The following is an 11,418-nucleotide window of genomic DNA, read 5'->3' as shown; positions in this document are numbered from 1 at the left end:
TGAACGTGAAAAGAACAGAAATTTACTTTTCAGAGTCTCCCTGTGCATTATAATTTATTTGAAAAATACAACTATTGTTATTAAATTAAGTAATTATGATTATTTATAAAAGTTATATTTTTTTATTTATATCAAAGAAAAAATATTTCCTCTACTTCTCTTTTTTTCTTTTTAATTAATTATCGTCAATATAAATATTACGATAAGATTTAAAAATTGAAACATACACAAATATGTAAACATAAATATGCAAATTTGTATACGCAAACATATCTTCATTTATTTGTCGAAAATTCGATCATGTAAGCTGAAAATCCGATAATAGGCCAAACAAAGAAAACGTTTAATACACTTTCGAAATATGATACTTTGTCCTTTGATCTCTTCTGAAGAGTTTCGTTTATCCGGGTACCTTGAAAGCGTCCTAAATTTTCCACTTAAATACATATTGTATCAGTTGTGGAGACAATATGGGACATAGATAGGGACAGAAGTAGATATGCATTACGGGTCATTCTTAAAGTGGCCGATTTTAAAGCGTTTCACGGTCATTTTTAAAATTTTAAAGAGCTTCCAAAGCGTCCATTCTGACGATGTATCATACCAAAGGGGACTTGACGTTCTTCCTAGGTTCAAATCTACGCAAGATAAGAAAAGACTTGCCGATCTTCTATCGTGAAAAGCCGACGCAATGAGTTAGCGCATCCTTCGAGGAAAACCTTTTATTTTCGCGCGATATTTTTCGACGGAAAGCCGTCGTAACGACCGTGAAAGCGTCGTCGCCACTGACACAAGCGAACCGAACAATGCCACGCCGTGTGGTAACAGCCACGCCACGACACTTTGTCTCGTAGAAATCGTCCGCGCGTTTATAAGGCAGAACGACCCCGTCGTTGCTGTTCCTCTCGACGCGCCCTGTCCTGAAAATAATTTATTGGACGGCGCGTCAATAAATAATTCTGCGCCAGGAGGTCGACGTCGCGACGCCTGCGATGTCACTCGTGTGACATCGTGTGATTCGGTTGTCTTGACAAACAGAAGACACGCCGGTTTGGCAAACAAAGCCTCAGTCACGTTAATTCGCCGAATTGAAAAATTTCGGCGTAATTTTATGTGAAATGCGTGAAAGAAGATCGTGATGTTAATTAAAGACGAGCTAAAATAGAATGATACGAAGGAACGACGCAAAGCTAGGGATCTTGTAATTTCCCTCTCGACCACTTCTCTCCGTTTTAACTCGAGATCACGTTTACTGTATTTCCAGAAATAGAAGTCCCATGATTTCGAGCGAGAGGAGTGCGCGGAACTTGGAAAATATTTTCCATCATTAAAACACTCCACCCTTCTGAGAATCTTAAAACGAGGTGATAAAGCATTTACATCTTTCTTATCTGCTTATTTTAAAGAAGGGAATATAGTTAAAAAAATTTAATTAAAATATCAAGCATACTTAATTTTTTAATAAATAATATAAGTTACATATTGACTCTATTCATATATTTTGTGAAAAAAATTTTGTAAAAACAACCATAAATGTTATAATAATTTAATATATGTGAGTCTATTATTTATTTGCTATTTCATCTAACAGATTTTCATAAAAAAAAAATCGATTTCAAATTTGTAAATTTTAAAACTGGATGCACACGGTTTTTTAATACACTTTATGTAAAGATGGATATCTTTACAAGAATTAAGAATTTTATCAGTTGTTCAACCCTATCTAACTGCGATTGGACAGCGAGGTGAAGCGTTAACGATCGAGAAAGTCGTTAGGAACGTTGACTGGGAACGAAAGACTGGCACGAAGGGAGCCCTTTTATGCGCGCACTGGAAATATTTCGGTCGTGGAATGTGCGGCAGATAAAAGCACGACGGAATCGTGTCTCGCGACTTCTCTCGGGCTCTCTTTACGACGTCTTTCCATCCTAATCTCCGTCTTTTTCTGCGCAAAACTATTCGCACGGCGAGAAACGCGATGTAATAACTGTCGCTGTCAACGGGGACGTACATTAAATTCCAAAAATAATGTCCCTAATATATAAATAAAAACGAATGTAACGATCGTGTCACGTTAACATCAAAAAGTTTCGTCAAACTTTCTACAGGCGCAAGTACAATATTATTTTCAATAAAAAAAGTAACTTTATAAGATGTTATTTTTACAACTTTATATTACAATTTACACCAGTCACGTATGTCGAACACGCGGTACTTTACGACGTGTCTTTAATTATAACAAATTGAGGTGTCGTGTAAATTATACATTTCTCAATTAACCCACATTCCTTATTACTTCCATTCCTTTGTCCAGTGAACTCGAATCTTCCAGAATTAACAATCACGTTCTATTTGAAGAGATTCTTCTCACACAGGATCCCCATTAAATAATGACAAGTATCGTTTTTATCGAGCTACGAGATTATTTTAAAAAATGTCATATAGGAATGATTCGCGAAAATTATCGAGAAATAATTTGCGGTTCTAATCAGTGTCGAAAACGCGTATCTTAGGGTCACTTCGACCAAATTCCGGTTAAAATAATCAACGATTAACTTGCCAACAATATTTCTGCCGATATAATAATCCTTCTAAAAAATCCTTACAAAGGTAAAAAAAATACGCCAAGCACATAAAAGTATTCTACCTTGTATGCAACAAAATGTTCAATAAAAAAAGTTCTTAAAAATAATTTACAGTCATTTTCCCTCAAAAAAATCATTTTCCTAAAGAAATATCGACGATTAACTTTTGCCAACAATATTTTTGCCGACATAATAATTTCTTTCTCCCTCTCTTTCTTTAATATGAAATGATTTATCATGTTGGCAATTTTATTGGCTGAATTAATCAAACGAAATTAACCGGAGTTTGGTCGAAGTGGCTCCTGTTAATGCATCATCCCATGCATTTCGATGCCCGGACACAACGAACAAGGTTATAGCGATGGGCGCGCCGACTATGCAAATCAATGACACACGTCGCCCGTCGTCTCTTAAATAAAAGCGACGAGAGACGCGCAGACGGTTAGAATTCGCGGGCAGAAAACGCAGGTCCCCCTCAAGGCTACCTAGTTTCTCTAACACTTACTTTAGCGCAGACGATGCAACACATGTGCGTAAACGCACGAGACGTTAACAACCGTGTGGAAAACATTCGCAGACCGGTTCGTTGTCTTGTCGTCGAGATGTCTTTTCTCGGATGGAAATTACCGTTTCAAATTATCCAGGGCGCCCAAAAAAGACTGGATGTTTTTTCAAAATTCTTTGGATAATTTGGAGCAATTAAAATAATGAAAGTGTGATGTTTTGAAGACAAATTATATTTTTCTCCAAGCTATTGTTGCTATTTTAACTGTGAAAATTTTTTAATATTTTTATTAATTTATATTTAATATTTTTTAATAATAATATTTATTAATTTATATTTAATATTTTTATTAATTTATATTTAAGATTTTTAAATTTTTTAATATTTTTATTAATTTATATTTAATATTTTTATTATTTTTATTAAAAAGAACTATATACATGTGGTACTCTTAAATTGGATCAAGTTATTTCCAAGAGGATTAAAGCTCTTACAATAATAAAGGTAACAAGTTGAGATTAGTGAAAGAGAGATAACATTGATAATACATAGATAACGTTGATAACGCCAAGCTTGTCAAAATAGTAAATAATACGAGCAACATGATATAATAGCGAGATTACGTGTCGCTTTGTAACAAGAGAAACGGTCGTTGATTTCACGAACCGCGTTTGAAGTTGCAGCCGCAAGCTGTCCCACGGTGCTACTTACATGTTATCAATTATCATCTCGAGATGAGCTAAAGCGCCGAGCGCCAGTATTGTAATACATATAGCTTTTGTTTATGCTGATAGGGTGATAAGGACGATAATGCGTTGCGGTGTCCGCAGTTTGCATAATCTTTCATAGCGCGCGTCACATTTGAATCAGAGATATAATTAGAATATGGCTCTCGATGAATCGGCTTAATATTCCGAGGCGAATTAAATTTCGATAAATGTCCGAGAGTGTAAGAATCGTCACAAACAAGATTGTTTATCTTGATAAAGCAAATTCAGCCTTAATGTTAATGATATATTTTATATTATTTGTTATGGCGGTCTACCAGCGTTGCGCTTCGATATTAGCATAAGAATGGGCGAGAAGGACGCGGGCACCGATGAAAAACCGAAATAAAAGGAATCGTTTTACGCGCGAACCGGTTGGACATCCGATCTTCTAAACGAAAGGGCGAAAGCGACCATCGAACACAGTAACAATGAGGGATTTCCGATGCAACGCACACTAGGCTGAAGCATCTTGGATTTCATTATTTGTCTGTGTTATCGAAACTCGATGCCGTGTATGGGACAGAGAACAAATCTCGATGTTGCGTCCAAGTTATGAAAATTTTTTAAATCAGCCTCTCCCCTAAAGACATAGAAAATTTTATACTAGATACATAGTAAAAAATTGTGCGTCCATATGTTAAAATTTTCTTGTTGCCACGTTTGGTTAGTACTTTAATGTAAAATTAACATACAATCTATATGTTATTATTTTTATAACGTTTTCGTGTATTACATTTATGTCAACTTTATAACTTAACACTTTGTATACGTCTCTTAGAAATGGAATATTATTTTGAGTAATTTTAACATAATCATTTTAAGCAATCAACATGTCTCAAAGTCAGTTTAACATTCTAAGAAAAGTTAAAATGAATCTTCAAATAATCTTGAACTTTGACATACCAAGATAATCAAATTTACTAAAATCAAATGTTTCTATTACAAATGATTCAAGTTAAAATAATTACTATTATATGTTAGTGTCCTCAACATTTCTTACGAGTTATTGTAACTATTTTTTCATATAATTCTTAATTAATTTGTATGTTATTTTTACATTACACTTAAAGTCAAAATAACAAAAATAAATGTAAAGTATTGTATCAATTATTTAACATTTTAAATTTGTCAATAAGTAACATACGACGAATGAGTTATTTTAAAATTTAGAGTGGGGGGACTTTCTGGGACATGTGAAAAATGTTATAATTAACATTTTATTTTTTACTGTGTAAGATCATTTTTTATGTTAATAATTAAAATTGTGCAAAGACGAATAATTGATCTTGGAAAAGAAATATTTTTTCTCATATAATATATATACAAATTTTACAATTCATAAATATCAATGTTGCCACATTGGAAGCAGGTAAAGGTGCAGGATCATATTTATTGTATGTGTGAGACACTTTTCTCAACCTGTCTGCTTGTCTTCTTAAAGAAATTTGTATAGACCGTTGGATTTTCACGCAAGCCGACAAAAGCCATAAAAGGGTCTTTAAACAGAACTATAGACTCAGACACTACGGGGGTTTCATCTCTTTCTACCGGAAGATCGTATCTATATTGCTTTCTTTAGACCCTACCTAGTTCACACTATCGTTGCAACCGTAAAAAAAACTGATCTTTGTCGAACAATTATACAAGCCAACAAACATTGCACAGGTAGTCGCGAAGAGTTGAATAAAATCTAAATATTCTAAATTAAATACATTTATGTAAATCTATTATGTAATATACATATTTTATAAGAATTATATACATATGATATTTTATAAGAATTATTATAAAATTTTTTAAATTTCATCTATTGTATATATAATATATATACGTAATTTATATTACGTTATATTATTCTACTTTATTATTTTAATTTCAAGTTTCATTTGATTAGAAATCAATGCGATAGGACTTATTATTTTTGACGCACAGTAAATCTCCATCCCTCCACTTGCCTTTCCGAGACATCGTCGTCATTGTTAAGTAAATCTTGCGTGTCGGTGGAGGGTGTAAGGGCGATAACGAGGTAAGTTAGGTTCGTCGTGCCAGTCGTTGATTTAATGCCCGCATTTCCGTGGGGGCCCTCGTCGGGACGATCGCGAAACGAATAATTCTCGCTGCGAGGATAAACGTTTGTCATTATTATCGAGGAGACTTTTAATACGCGCCGCCTCGCGCGAGGACGAAAGTTTCAAAGTCAAGAGACGCAGTGAAACAAGCGGGGACCCCTGGAGCTGTGGGTCCCATGGACCCGACGCGGCCTTGGCGAGGAAAGGAATGCAAATGAAATCGACGATGCGAGATATTCCGGGTCCCTCTAATGCGTCTTGATGAATTCGAACACAAAAACACATATATCATAACTCGGCTCAGAAGGCACGTCCCCGATCTCGGAACTTCCCACGCGAGCTCAGAGCCTCCCTTGCATAGCTCCTTCTTTGCCGTTTAAAATAAATTATATTTCATAAATTTTTTAAAGATAAAAGCAACTTATTTTATACAATTATTTAATTTCTCTCATTAATTATAAGAAATGTTCGTAGAAAACATATTGCAATTATATTTTTTATAATTTCACGAATATATGTTTCATTCATTTATCATTTATTAAAGTAAATTATATTTTGATTAATTTTTTTTAAATAAAAATAATTTATTTTGTACAATTATTTAATTTCTTGCATATATATATAATTATATTTAAATTGTATATATATTATATTTCTTACAATAATTATAAGGGGGGGAATACTCGCAAAAAATATATTGCAATTAGTTTTTGAAATTTCATAAATATATGCATAATTTAGCCGACGTTAAAAAATCTACTTTCTCACATTCCTCTCATCGCACATGATATAATGTAGCGGTAAAATTGGTTGCGAAAACAAGAACATCCGAGAGAACTCAATTACGAAGGTGGGCACGTCAGTTCATGACCCCACTTTCGTTGACTGCTTTTAATTGCGCCGTAATTGAGATTAATGAAAAGGCATGCGGGCGCCCATGATATCTGCTTCGATGAATTAAAGTCGAAACGCGCGATGTACCGCAAAGACGCCGCCGGACTCTCTTCTCTTGCGACATGCAATGCCGCCAACGACTTCCAGAAAAAGGCTTCTGAATGAGACATAAATTTTCATTCGATCAAAATATAGCAATTATATTTGAGTTAACATTTCCCTCGTGCAATGAATCACAAATTTATTAAAATTAATTCTATAGCTGTCAACTGTTGTTTTTCTGAAAGATTTCTACAAGGAAATAACATTTTTGCATCTGTACTTTATAAAAATGCAAAAAAAATACTGAAATATCCAGAGAATTAATAGGATAAACACTCAGTTTCTATGGATTTCCGTTCAAGTGAATATTTACAATCGCTATAGCGTAGGCGTGCAAAGAACGCGCTGTTCTTAAGCAGAGGAGTTGAACAACCTGCGTGGTAAATAGCTGATTATTCTAGCGTATCTAAAGTACGGAAAGGCACGAGCTTGCACCATCCCGGACTAGATGAAGTAATAATAGGGTAATCTCGCTGGCATGCGACCGCGATGTATACACGAAACTCCTTCCTGCTCATCGATTATCGATTTCTAACCGATTTTACGAATTCCGTGTATCAGGATTCATCGCGTCGGAAAATAACGGTAAACGACACGAAAAAAAAACGCGTTTGCTAAAGCAATATAATAATTTCTATAGGCTTTGGCAAAATTAATCTAAGAATTTTTATAGTCTAGAATGTGTATGTGTTTATATTTTTCTTTATGATATTAAATTTGGAATTTTTTTATGTTCGAGAAAAGCGAAATTTAATTAAAATTAAGTGCACGATTTTGTTTTTATTTTTCAACTTGATTATTCGAAGCATTATACATGTATACACTTTATTAAAATATTCTTATTCTTAAATTAAATTTAATAAAATATAAAATTAAATATATATGAAATATAAAATAAAATAAAATATAAGATTTAATAAAAAAATTTGATATTAAGTATATTAAAACTTATTTAATTGTATGGATCAATTGGAAAACCTATCCTCAAAATTAAGGCAAAATTTGAAAATATCCCTCGCAAATTTATACAATTGGAAAGATTCTTTCCCCCTTTCTTTACATTTTTCAACTCTCGGTCATAAATAGTGTTAAATAAATATTATTTGTAGCCGAGACGCGCGGAAATCTGAGATTCAACAGACATCGCGGCTTTTCTCGTCGACTTTACGACGGCGGACGGGAAAGATCTTGCGGAGTAGTAGACCGTGAGGCGACACGGCGGCCGGGACTATTCACTCAAGATAGTCGGGAACGTGTATCCACGCGTGCTCCAACATGCTCGCACGTTCCGTAAGAAACAGCTGAGTCTCGCGAGAACGAATGTTCCCTCTCGCGGAACATCCTCCGCGGAATTAATGGCCCGGGATCCTTGCCTTCAAGGACGCTCATGCTCGCGCTGGACCGGCGGTCGAAGCGGACATTCCGCGACAAGGTTGCATTCTATCGATCAGTCTCGTCGCGATAAATTTCGGGTCATGTCACCTCGGGATTCATAATCGCGCCCGAAAATGCCTAGAAATCTATTTTATGTCGAGATAACCACCGTCATTTTTGCATCGCGAGGTAATTTTTCATACTTGTGATAGATACGCATGCATATTGAAAGTCACTGTGATTAATAATACTAGAATTTGTTGTATAATTAATAATAATTAAAAATAATAATAAAAATAATTAAAATTAATAATAATTAATAATAATTAAAAAAATAGGGAGAAGATATAATTGATTAATTTTATTTTCTTAATTATAATTTATCTTCTTAGTTATAAAATATATATTTAATATTATATATTTTGCAATTTTTAATATTATTTTGAATATAAAACACAAAGATTACATAATATTTAAGCACAAAATCGGAAATATTTAATTTTGATTATAATCATATATATTTTGTCAGTTTTAATTACGTATATTTTATATATATTTTAATTATATATCGTTTCTCCTTAAAGAAAAAAGAAAATATTGGAAGAAATTATGTCATATGTCGCGACGAGAAGAATCGAAACTGGAGGCCATCGATAGAAACATCTAGTGCGTAGATGGAAGTGACAAGACGGAGTTAAGGACGTAATAACAATATAATCGTCGAATGAATTATTCATCGCATAGTTAACTCGTATTGTTGTGTCAGAAAAGTTTCCGATTGCGCAGCGAGCAATCGGTAGACACGCACATGTAATTAGATTCCCACTGATCATTCCGTGAAAAGTGTGGACCGGCGCCCGAGGCACGACGGATGCCTACGTGGATACGCACGTGCGTGCCACCGCTCCGAACAGCTGATCGTGCCCGAGTCGGGCGAGAAAGAGAGGGAAAGATAACACCGTTCGAAAAAAAAGAAAATAAAAACGGTAATGGTACGTTTGTTCGAGCAAAGTGAAATGAAACGAATATCCATAATGGTGTGAAATTAGCGCTGATCGTAATAATTCAATAAGAAACTGTATATGTATAAATCTTTATGAAAGAAAAACTTACTTGTTTCGAAGAAGATCGATCAGTCACTAGATCTAGTTGTATTCTCAGGTCCAGCGTCGAAATTCTTCAATTATGACGAAATATTTACGAGTCTTAACCTTGAGACGTAAACAATCACGCGCGTATGTTTTGACGTAGACACTTTACCGATACACTAAATTATTCTAAAATTATTCATATATACTTTCAGAAAAATCATTTGCGTATTTTCTTTCACATGTAACACACTGGCAATTTAAATGGCGTCGAAATTAAACGGGGAATCGAAATGCGCGTTACTGTCAAATACAACAGAGAACGACTGACGCGCCCGCGCGTGGCAAAATATTTACGAACCTACTTCAGGTGTATACTATATCGCGAGTATATGTTCGATCAGGGACACAGAATATAACACACGTACCATTATATTATTGTAAAGATAGATTGATAGTAAAATCATTCATAATTATATGTATTTAATAAACAATAATATATAATTATTCATGATAATATATAACATCATTAAAATAAAGTGTACCAATTCAGACGCGAAGGTGTAAGAAAAATATAAATTTCATTCATATATGACATACATTACATCGATGAATTAAACGGAGCACGCACAATCTTCGATTCCAGTCTTCTTAGAAAGAAGCGGAGATAAGGATTCTCAATGAAGTTTGGCGCGGGACGGGGGAGGAGGAGAAGCGGTGTGCGGTCGCATAGCGTGCGAGCGGGACGGACTCAGTCCGCGGAAGAGAGAGAGAGAGAGACGTGCGCGCGACGATGCGCGCCGCGGGAGCGACAGAGACGGAGCGACTCCCGTGACTGGCTCGGCCGAGCGGTAAGCGTGCCGAGCATGCGCACGCCCCTGTCGCGTCTCAGTCTCGCCGCGGCGGTCGCGGGAGTCGGTCGCATTTGGTGTCGCTGGTTCACTTCGAGCGCGTCGAGCGGAAATTTCGATCCCGCGCTGCGTTTCGCAAGTGTGTCCTTCGCTGTCGAGGAAACGGCGAGGTCGAGGACGAGAACGTTTTTCGAGAAAAGCGCGTCCGAGTGGAGGCGAGTGTCTTTCCGGTTTTCTTCTCGCGCTGCGACGCCCGAATACACGCGGGATTAAATCGAAAGTGACGCATTCGCGGGCCCCTCCGGGTCGCGGGTGACCGAAACTGTCAGAATTGGCGCGAGTTGGCCGATTCTCGCGCGTACGTCGGGAAACTTCGCGGGAACGAGGCGCTCGTATCCATGGCGACAATCAACAAGTGTGGCGGAGTAACGGTCGCAGCCACGTGACACGTTGCGAGGTGTATACAACGCGAATAGACAACCCTTGGAATCCCGATTCTCGATATTCGTCCTCGAACTCGCGTACGAGAAGCTTCTCCTCATGTCTTGCTGTCAAAATAAAACGAAAAGTGTCCATGACAGCGCGAAAACTCGACCGATAGGAGTGGAAATCAAAGTGCGCCCGACTTCAGAGCCTTCCGGTGTAAACTGAATTTGTCGCCAGGACGATCGGATCGAGTCGACATTTCGTAAACAACGGGTCGACGTTGGAGGGAAGTGGTATCTCCAGAGTACGCGAGTCGTTTGTTTCGAGGAGGACGTTGCTCGGGATTTCGCGGAAGTGAAGTTGGCTGGAGTTTCGCGGAAAGTGAAGCGCGCCGGAAACGCGCGCAAAACCTGCCTCGAGAGAGGAAGAACGGCCGCGGTGATATAATCGCGGGATCTCGTGAAAGAGAGAAGACCGGCCGCGGTGGCTGGCGGGTTTCTTGTGTTCGTGTCGCGCCGACGTTTGTTGACAAGTGAATTTCAACGTCGGCCGCTCTCCGAGAACACGTGGATGCGTACCGTCGTTTCGTCGCCTCGAACGTTCGCTGGAGGAGTCCTCAGGTAAGTGTGCTGTCTCTCTCTACTTTCAATAGTTACATTGTACCTACCGATGACGATGGCAAATTAATGGAGGAAAATTTTCTGCTCTTTATTGACGAGGTTATGTCAAGGACAAAATGTTTCGCGTTTCGGAA

At 36.8% G+C, this 11,418-nt stretch overlaps 1 protein-coding gene and 1 long non-coding RNA gene across 3 annotated transcripts in view; both read left to right on the top strand.

Annotated features, from left to right (window-relative positions):
* Window positions 1-1,065: 1,065 nt before the first annotated feature.
* On the top strand, window positions 1,066-9,808 carry LOC145968692 (uncharacterized). The gene is made up of 3 exons (XR_014437829.1): window positions 1,066-1,364; window positions 8,035-8,357; window positions 8,884-9,808. It is a non-coding gene; the product is annotated as an uncharacterized LOC145968692 (long non-coding RNA).
* Window positions 9,809-10,292: 484 nt separating this feature from the next.
* The window catches only part of Cv-c (RhoGTPase activating protein), a 233,802-nt gene continuing 232,676 nt past the window's right edge, over window positions 10,293-11,418 (top strand). For both annotated transcript variants that reach the window (XM_083093742.1, XM_083093741.1), the window contains exon 1: window positions 10,293-11,284. The gene's annotated coding sequence lies outside the window, so the exon portion shown is untranslated. The remainder of the gene's footprint in view (window positions 11,285-11,418) is intronic.

This window comes from Camponotus vicinus, unplaced genomic scaffold, assembly GCF_025532165.1.
Source record: "Camponotus vicinus isolate PSW18456_S1 unplaced genomic scaffold, iyCamVici1.0 SCAF_3, whole genome shotgun sequence".
Taxonomy (NCBI): Eukaryota; Metazoa; Arthropoda; class Insecta; order Hymenoptera; family Formicidae; genus Camponotus; species Camponotus vicinus.
The sequence above is the reverse complement of the archived record's forward strand: the minus strand, read 5'-3'. Positions and strand labels throughout refer to the sequence as shown.